Source organism: Lolium perenne, chromosome 2 (genome assembly GCF_019359855.2).
Source record: "Lolium perenne isolate Kyuss_39 chromosome 2, Kyuss_2.0, whole genome shotgun sequence".
Classification (NCBI taxonomy): domain Eukaryota; kingdom Viridiplantae; phylum Streptophyta; class Magnoliopsida; order Poales; family Poaceae; genus Lolium; species Lolium perenne.
In genome coordinates this window covers 31,478,694-31,488,204 of record NC_067245.2, presented here as the reverse complement: position 1 = coordinate 31,488,204, position 9,511 = coordinate 31,478,694, and positions in this window count along the sequence as shown.

Below are 9,511 nucleotides of genomic sequence, written 5' to 3'. Positions count from 1 at the left end.
CCGGCTGGGAAAGGCCGGTCGGTGAAGCAGCCAGCGTTGTCGCTGACGCAGTCGAGGGAGCCGAAACTCCAGATGAAGCCTGAAGCGACTCGCTCGCCGGTGGTGATGGTGAGGCCCGTCCGGATGAAGACACCGGCCGAGGATGCTGAAGGCACCACGGTGGGCGCCAAATGTCGTGGTATCGTCACGGCATATGCCATAGGGTGGCTAACGAAGGTGGTTCCTAGGAGATCTCACGGCGGTATCCGGATGCGGGTATGGGGACGAGCGACACGGCGACGTACCCAGGTTCGAGGCCCTCCGATGGAGGTAACACCTCTACTCCTGTTAGGGATGTATATGATGATCACACAATACAAGGTTGCTTCTAGAGCTGTGTCCGGCTGCTCCTGGGAGGCTAAGGAAGACAAGAGTCTCTCTCACAGGGCAGCGCTAAGGGTGGAAGTGAGGTGAGAATGATCAATCCCCTGCACGAGAGGGGGTAGTGCGGCTTATATAGGCACCGACACTTTACATATAAGACCCTATAGTCTACTGGCCGGCTTGGCCGGCTCCGGCTTCCGCTCCTTCCCGAGGCAGTGACGTCAAGAGCCGTTGGGGCCTCATGGCCTGTCCCATCCGGCTGCCGAGGTCAGCGGTATGGAGAGGAGGTGTCCCTGTCGCTATCAGCCACTGTAGCCAGTACGGATCGACGTGGACCATGATGGCATGTCCGGCGTGTGGCACTATTGCTCCACAGTGCCCCGCGCTTTACGGAAGATGAAGTCAGCGTGGACTTTGGGAACCCGGATCACCAACCCGGTTCCTTCTAGTGCAAGACTCGCCAGCCTCGAGTCGGTCTGAGGTACAAACCCCCAGTCGGATATGGCTTGTAGAAGCCGGCCCAGCTACAGCATTGGCGGCCGTAGCCGGGCCGACTAGGACCTAGAGCCAGCCGGCTTCCGGACCAGCCGGCCACGGCGCCAGCCGGCTGCTCCTCAGCCGGCCTTTGCCGCGAGCCGGCCAGTGGCCAGTCGGCTGCTCCGCGTCCATTGCCCTACCCGGGGTCTTCCCCCCGACATCGATGAAGGGTGCCGACGAGGTTGCAGCCACTGGAGCACCTACACAAAGAAGCTATGAAGGTTACTGGAAGTCGTAAATAAATAGAAATAAACAAATACAAATTCATGGGAGGATCAAATAGTACTTGGCTGAGAGTTAAAATACATTCTAGATATAAACACATTCTATTTCGAAGGCATATTTGCCACTAGCAATACATCCTGTTATTAAAGGCGTACTCCTTAGTTTACGTAAATGAATCTGCGTGATCTGAACTTCTGAAGGCGTGTTCTGGGGACGGCCAGCTGACCCTCGTTCTTTCATCAGAAAGAAACAACAAACTGTAACACCTCCACCTGATGTCTGCAGATTCACTTTCAACACAAGTTCTTAACTTCATTTGACAGCAACACAACTCAGCAACAGAAACTGGCCATTAGTTGCAGGGGCACTATCAGCAAGATTTCAGTACACAAACAAGTTAACAAAAGGTATTGGCATTCAGTAGCATACACAGATGGGCGGCAACCGGCAAGGCGGCATCATATAGTTGGTCATTATTCATTATTAATTCAAAAGAAGTCCGAAAATATATTTAGAATCTGACATACAAAATGGTACTATGTTGACCCACCATTTCCTAGCTTATAGGTACATTGGTTCACAGACAACAAAAATAAACATGCTTCAGTACTGCAATTTGGCAGAAGGGCACAACACATTCTAGAGTTAAAACACATTCTAGATACAAATTCATGGGAGTTGCTAGGCTCATCACCTTGAGGCAGTGTGCAGGTGGTCGGGGATGTGCAGGTGGTCGGTCGCCTCCTCCTACTGGTGCTTGGCGCTCCCCCTCCACCTGGTGGTGCTCCTCCTCCTGGTCCTGGACGTGGGCGGCGAGGCGAGGCGAGGCGAGAGGAAGTGGTGCGATGAGGCGGTGGTGCGGCGAGGAAACTGCAGGGCGAGGTGGAGGTCATGGCCGGGGCGGGGTTAGGGTTAGGGTTCGTGCCAATGCGGGGAGAGGAGAAAGGATCGAGCGATGGAGAGGAGGGGATTACCTGGCTGGAGACGCGGGGGCGAGTGCGACGCCGGAGCTCGTCGGTGGAGAGGGGCGCCGGTGGAGAGAGGAGTCGATGGGAGGTGGCGTCGCTCAGGGGGCGCCGGTGGGGAGAGGCACCCGCCGGTGGGAGGAGGGGAATCGAGGGGATCTAGCCGCCGAAGATCAAGATCGAGGGGGCGTCGGTGACGATGCAGAGGAGGGCGTCGCCTGGGTGGCGAGGAGAGGAGGGCGTCGCCAGGGTGGTGAGGGCGTCGGAGAGGTGGTGAGGAGAGGAGGGCGTCGCCGGGGTCACTCGCGTCGTCGGAGAGGAGAGGAGAGGAGGCAGTGATCTGGTCGGGACGGGGAAATTTCACTAAGTCCCCTAGCGCCTTAGCAATAGCGCACCTCTCGGGGTGCGCACTGGCTCTTTATGTGTGGGTCAAAAGAGTAACGCGGGGGGGGGGGGGGATTGACATATCCCGCTTAGTACCGCACTGGCTCTGTCCCTGGTTGGTTTGTGCCAAACCCCTGCCGGCCAGGTTAGAACCCTGGCGGCCCCAAATTTTTTTCCTTTTTTTAAATTGATTTAACACTATAATAAACATCCAAAATAGCATAATACACCAAAATAAAAGGCATAAATTATATGTCTATTTTGATCGGTACAATGTGTAGATTAACAATATGACATCCATTATTCATAGAAGAAAATGATACGTAATTATCTTTTCACAATCTTCTTGCCCTTCTTTCTCGCGGTTGAATAATTTAGCCCCGGAACTTCTACACTTCTTCTCTTGAATGGACGGCCTTTAGGTAGGGTGGTCCTGCTTCTTCTTGTTGTGTATGGTTCTTCATCATCATCATCGTCATCTTCCATCTTCGAATCGCCGTACTGGTCGAAGTCTAGCTCGTTGGCGGCTCCGTCCATTCCGATGATGCTCCTTTTGCCTCTCCTTACGACAACACGGCTGGGCTTTTGTGGGTCGGTAATGAAGAAGCATTGGTCCACTTGGGAAGCTAGTACCCATGGCTCATATTTCGCGGTGACCTTTGCGCCCGCTGTCTTGGATTTGGCTTCGGGTATAACCATGGTGGTGAAATGTCGGTCTTCTTTTATGACGTTCTTGGCCCACCTGACACGGAACATCGGCACATTCTCTCCGGCGTAGCTCAGCTCCCAGATCTCCTCGATCTTTCAGTAGTATCTCTGCTTGATGTCACCGGTGTAGGATTCCATCGTTACCCCGGAGTTCTGATAATCGCTCTCCATGTCATTTTCCTCGGTGTAGAATGTGTAGCCGTTGATATCGTACGCCCGGAATGTCATCAGGTTGTGTTCGGCGCCCTGTGACAAGGCGAATATGAGTTTTTCTTCCGCAGAAGAATCCTCGTCTATAGGGTACGTCAGCATCTTGTCCTTGAACCACCGCGTGAAGGTTGAGTTGTGCTCTTTGATTATATCTCCGTCCGTCCTCTGTTGGCCCTGATCATTGTACGTCGTGGCGATGAAGGTTTTGTGCTCTACCACCCAAGGATCGACCACGTCTATGTGTTGTAGCGCGACTAGGTTTGCTCTTTCAAAGTCGGCGATTTGACCCTTGAAGTCGACATGCATTTCGCGGCTATCCTCGCGGTGACCCCATCCAGCGAGCTTCCCTAGGTGCCTGTTTACGAGCAGACCGACGGGATTCTCGATTTCTAGATAACTTGTGCAGAAGAAGATGCACTCTTCGGTCAGAAAGCCCTTGGCTATGCTTCCGTCTAGACGTGCCCTGTTGTGAACGTACCCTTTGATGACACCATTCATCCTTTCGAACGGCATCATGCTGTGCAGGAACGTCGGCCCCAGTTGGATGATATCCTCCACGATATGTACCAGCAGATGCACCATAACGTCGAAGAATGCGGGCGGGAAGTACATCTCAAGATCGCACAGTATCACCACGATCTCTTCCTGTAGCCTTCTAAGTTGCCTCACGCCAACAGACTTCCGAGAGATGACGTCGAAAAAGTTGCATAGGCCAAAAAGCGTTTCACGGACGTGCGCGTCCATGATCCCACGGATTGCAACCGGAAGTATCTGCATCATCAGCACGTGATAGTCGTGAGACTTCATCCCGCTGAACCTCTGCTTCGCTGTGTCTAGGTACCTGCTTATCTTCCCCACGTATCTGTAAGGAAGTTTTACTCCTAGGAGACAATTGAAAAACTGCTCGATCTCCTTCTGACTTAGAGTGAAGCACGCAGGGGGCAGTAATATTCGATCTTCTTGGCCTTTTTGCCCTTGCGATGACTTTGCGTGTCCTCCGCCTCATCATGGTCATCGTCATCATCATCATCATCATTAGGGTGTCCCGCGTGAAGCTCCTCCCTGATCCCAATTGATTGCAAGTCGTACCTTGCTTTCGGGCCATGATGACCCACAAGTATAGGGGATCGCAACAGTCTTCGAGGGAAGTAAAACCTAATTTATTGATTCGACACAAGGGGAGCCAAAGAATATTTGTAAGCCTTAACAACGGAGTTGTCAATTCAGCTGCACCTGGAAACAGACTTGCTCGAAAGACTTTATCAGTAGCAACAGTTTTATAGCAGTAGTAGTAGCGAAATATAAGCAGCAGTGTAACAAAGACAGCAGTAGTGATTATAGTAAACAGCAGGATTAAAATACTGTAGGCACAGGGATGGATGAACGGGCGCTGCATGGATAAGAGAACTCATGTAACAATCAAGGCAAGGCATTTGCAGATAATAATAGAAAAGTATCCAAGTACTAAATAACCATAGGCATGTGTTCCGTATATAGTCGTACGTGCTCGCAATTTGAAACTTGCACAACATCTATTGTCCTACCAGCCGATGGCAGCCGGGCCTCTAGGGAATCTACTGGTAATTAAGGTACTCCTTTTAATAGAGCACCGGAGCAAAGCATTAACACTCCGTGAACACATGTGATCCTCATATCACCGCCTTCCCCTCCGGTTGTCCGAATTACTGTCACTTTGGGGCCTCGGGTTCCGGACAGCAATATGTGTATACAACTTGCAGGTAAGATCATAAAGCAATGAATATCATCATGAATTGGTAACATTTTCAGATCTGAAATCATGGCACTCGGGCCCCAATGACAAGCATTAAGCATAACAAGTTGCAACAATATCATAAAAGTACCATCTACGGATACTAGGCACTATGTCCTAACAATCTTATGCTATTACATGAACAATCTCATCCAATCCCTACCATCCCCTTCAGCTTACAGCGGGGGAATTACTCACACATGGATGGGGGAAGCATGGATGGTTGATGGAGAGGCGTCGGTGGTGATGATGGCGATGATCTCCTCCAATTCCCCCGTCCCGGCAGGGTGCCAGAACGGAGTTTCTGGTCCCGAGACGGAGTTTCGCGATGGTGGCGGAGTTCTGGATGTCTTCTGTCAATTTCGTTGAACCCCCTCGCATTTTTAGGTCAAAGGGCTTAAGTAGTGGAAAGGGGAGCGTCGGAGGCTGGCCTAGGCGCCGCCACCATAGGCCGGCGTGGCCCAGGGGCCCACCACGCCGCCTTGTGGGGTGGGCGCCTCATGGCCCCCTCCGTCTCGTCTTCTGGCTCCGTCAATCTTCTGTGAAAATAGGCCCATTGCACTTATTTCCGGGGATTTTCATGAAAGTTGAGTTTCTGCACAAAAATAAGACACTGATACGTCTCAAACGTATCTATAATTTCTTATGTTCCATGCTACTTTTATGATGATACTCACATGTTTTATACACTCTTTATGTCATTATTACGCATTTTCCGGCACTAACCTATTGACGAGATGCCGAAGAGCCAGTTGCTGTTTTCTGCTGTTTTTGGTTCAGAAATCCTACAAAGGAATTATTCTCGGAATTGGACGAAATCAACGCCCAGGGTCTTATTTTTCCACGAAGCTTCCAGAAGACCGAAGGGGATACGGAGTGGGGCCACGAGGGCCCGTACCCATAGGGCGGCGCGGCCAGCATGGGGCCCGCGCCGGCCTATGGTTTGGGGCCCCTGCGCCGCCTCCAACCCCGCCCTTCCGCCTACTTAAAGCCTTCGTCGCGAAACCCCTGTACCGAGAGCCACGATACGGAAAACCTTCCAGAGACGCCGCCGTCGCCAATCCCATCTCGGGGGATTCAGGAGATCGCCTCCGGCACCCTGCCGGAGAGGGGAATCATCTCCCGGAGGAATCTTCATCGCCATGATCGCCTCCGGATTGATGTGTGAGTAGTTCACCCCTGGACTATGGGTCCATAGCAGTAGCTAGATGGTTATCTTCTCCTCATGTGCTATCATGTTAGATCTTGTGAGCTGCCTATCATGATCAAGATCATCTATTTGTAATGCTACATGTTGTGTTTGTTGGGATCCGATGAATATGGAATACTATGTCAAGTTGATTATCAATCTATCATATATGTGTTGTTTATGATCTTGCATGCTCTCCGTTGCTAGTAGAGGCTCTGGCCAAGTTGATACTTGTAACTCCAAGAGGGAGTATTTATGCTCGATAGTGGGTTCATGCCTCCACTAAATCTGGGACAGTGACAGAAAGTTCTAAGGTTGTGGATGTGGATGTGTTGTTGCCACTAGGGATAAAACATCAATGCTTTGTCTAAGGATATTTGTGTTGATTACATTACCCACCATACTTAATGCAATTGTCTGTTGTTTGCAACTTAATACTGGAAGGGGTGCGGATGCTAACCCGAAGGTGGACTTTTTAGGCATAGATGCATGCTGGATAGCGGTCTATGTACTTTGTCGTAATGCCCAATTGAATCTCACTCTACTCATCATGATATGTATGTGCATTGTTATGCCCTCTTTATTTGTCAATTGCCCAATTGTAATTTGTTCACCCAACATGCTATTTCTTATTGGAGAGACACCACTAGTGAACTGTGGACCCCGATCCATTCTTTTACATCTGAATACAATCTACTGCAAACATTGTTCTTTATTGTTCTTCGCAAACAAACATCATTTTCCACACCATACATTTAATCCTTTGTTTACAGCAAGCCGGTGAGATTGACAACCTCACTGTTAAGTTGGGGCAAAGTATTTGGATTGTGTTGTGCAGGTTCCAAGTTGGCGCCGGAATCCCTGGTGTTGCGCCGCACTACACTCCGTCACCAACAACCTTCACGTGCTCCTTGACTCCTACTGGTTCGATAAACCTTGGTTTCTTACTGAGGGAAAATTTGCTGCTGTACACATCATACCTTCCTCTTGGGGTTCCCAACGGACGAGTGCTTTACCGTCACAAGGAAGCTACTTTCTGGTGCTGTTGCAATCCAACACCCACGTCAGCAGACACCAGGGCAATTCTGCTGAAAACAGCGTTAGTCCGTGTTAGTTGTATCCAAAATACACAAATTAGAGGCAAAACAATAGCAAAAGTGTTCGGGAAAGTAGATACATTTTGGACGTATCAACTCCCCCCAAGCTTAGCTTATTGCTTGTCCTCAAGCAATTCAGTTAACAACTGAGTGCGATAAAAGAACTTTCACGAACACATTTGTTCATATGATGTAAATATTCTCATGATATGGACGAGTACTTAGGCAATTCATAATAAGATAAATGCAAATAACGTCATCTAATAGCTATGTCAATCATGGAAAAAGGTACCAACAAAATAATAATAAGCATCATGAATCATGTCTATCAGCAAGATTGCAATGTTCATAAAAGGATATGATAAAGTGGTATCTCGCTTGCCCGTATTTGTACAGCAAAACATAAATGCCCAGGCACCTCCGGAATTCATGGAAAGACTAGAAGTAGAGATTATTAAAGATAAAAGCACCAAAGTTATACTACAGCTAATCATATTTTGGGACAAGCATATTATACTAAGAATGAAAGTTGTGCTCTCAAGAAGATGCTCAAAGAAAGGATGGTGACTCAACATAAAAGTAAAAGATTGGTCCTTCGCAGAAGGAAGCAGGGATCAACATGTGCTAGAGTTTTTCATTTTTTTAAACAGAAGTAAAATTATTTTGAGAGGTGTTTGTTGTTGTCAACGAATGGTAATTGGCACTCTAACTACCTCATCAACCAGAATTTCAAGAACGGCTCCCATGAAGGACGTTATCTCTACCAGCAAGCTAAATGATCCCTCTTCTCTTTTGTTTACACATGTACTTTAGTTTTATTATGGACGACACTCCCCCCAACCTTTGCTTACACAAGCCATGGCTAACCGAATCCTCGGGTGCCTTCCAACATTCACATACCATGGAGGAGTGTCTATTTACAAATTAAGTTGCATACTGATAAATCAGGGCAAAACATGTGAAGAGAATTATTGATGAAAGTTAATTAATTGGGGCTGGGAACCCCGTTGCCAGCTCTTTTTGCAAAATTATTGGATAAGCGGATGTGCCACTAGTCCATTGATGAAAGTCTGTTAGGAGTAAATGACAAGGTTGAAAGATAAAACACCACATACTTCCTCATGAGCTATAAAACATCGACACAAATTGAGAAGTATTTTGAAGGTTTAAAGGTAGCACATGAGAATTTACTTGGAATGATTTGAAATGCCATGCATAGGTATTTATGGTGGACACTTTGGAATAGCTTGGTTTTCAGGGGTTTGGAAGCACGAGCGGCATTCCCGCTCACTACAAGTGAAGGCTAGCAATAGACTGGGAAGCGACAATCAAGAGAGCAGTAACTGTCATAATCATGCTTGCGACAAAATAAATTAACGGAGGCATAAAAGTGATACAAGAACTCTGAAGCAAAGTAAATCATCGAGGTTTAATTGACTTTTGTTTAGTCATATGCATGCGTGAGCATGTGCCAAGTCGATTCATGTGAATTATACCACAATGTCATACCTATCTATGAATAAAACAATGCAAGCAAATATTTATTATATGCTACTCATATTAATAAATTGGAGCTAAACATGAGAGATCATGAACTACTGGACTTTCATTAAATGACATATACCTCACATGAACCAACTAAGCATTCTCACATGGATGAGTATATGTACAAAAATGAAAACAAATAGGGTTCATACCAGCCTCTCACCACAGTCGAGTTGTCGTAGATCGTCATTATTGCCTTTCACTTGTGTAGCTTGAATAATATGAAATGAAAACCAAGCTCCAGCCACCGAAGACCACTGAACTCCATAATGAACTTTACAAAACCAGAGAAAAACAACAAATATTTTTGGTGTTTTCTAATTGGAAACAAGAACAAAAGGAAACAGGCAAACAAAGCAATATCTTTTTGGATTTTCTCATAGCAAACCAACGATAGCAAATAAAGCAAAATAGGAACAATAAACCAAAATAAACAAATGGTAAAGAGAAACAACATAAATATTTTTTGTGTTTTTGTGTTTTAGGAAAGAAACAAAGCAAAAACAAGAGAATGAAA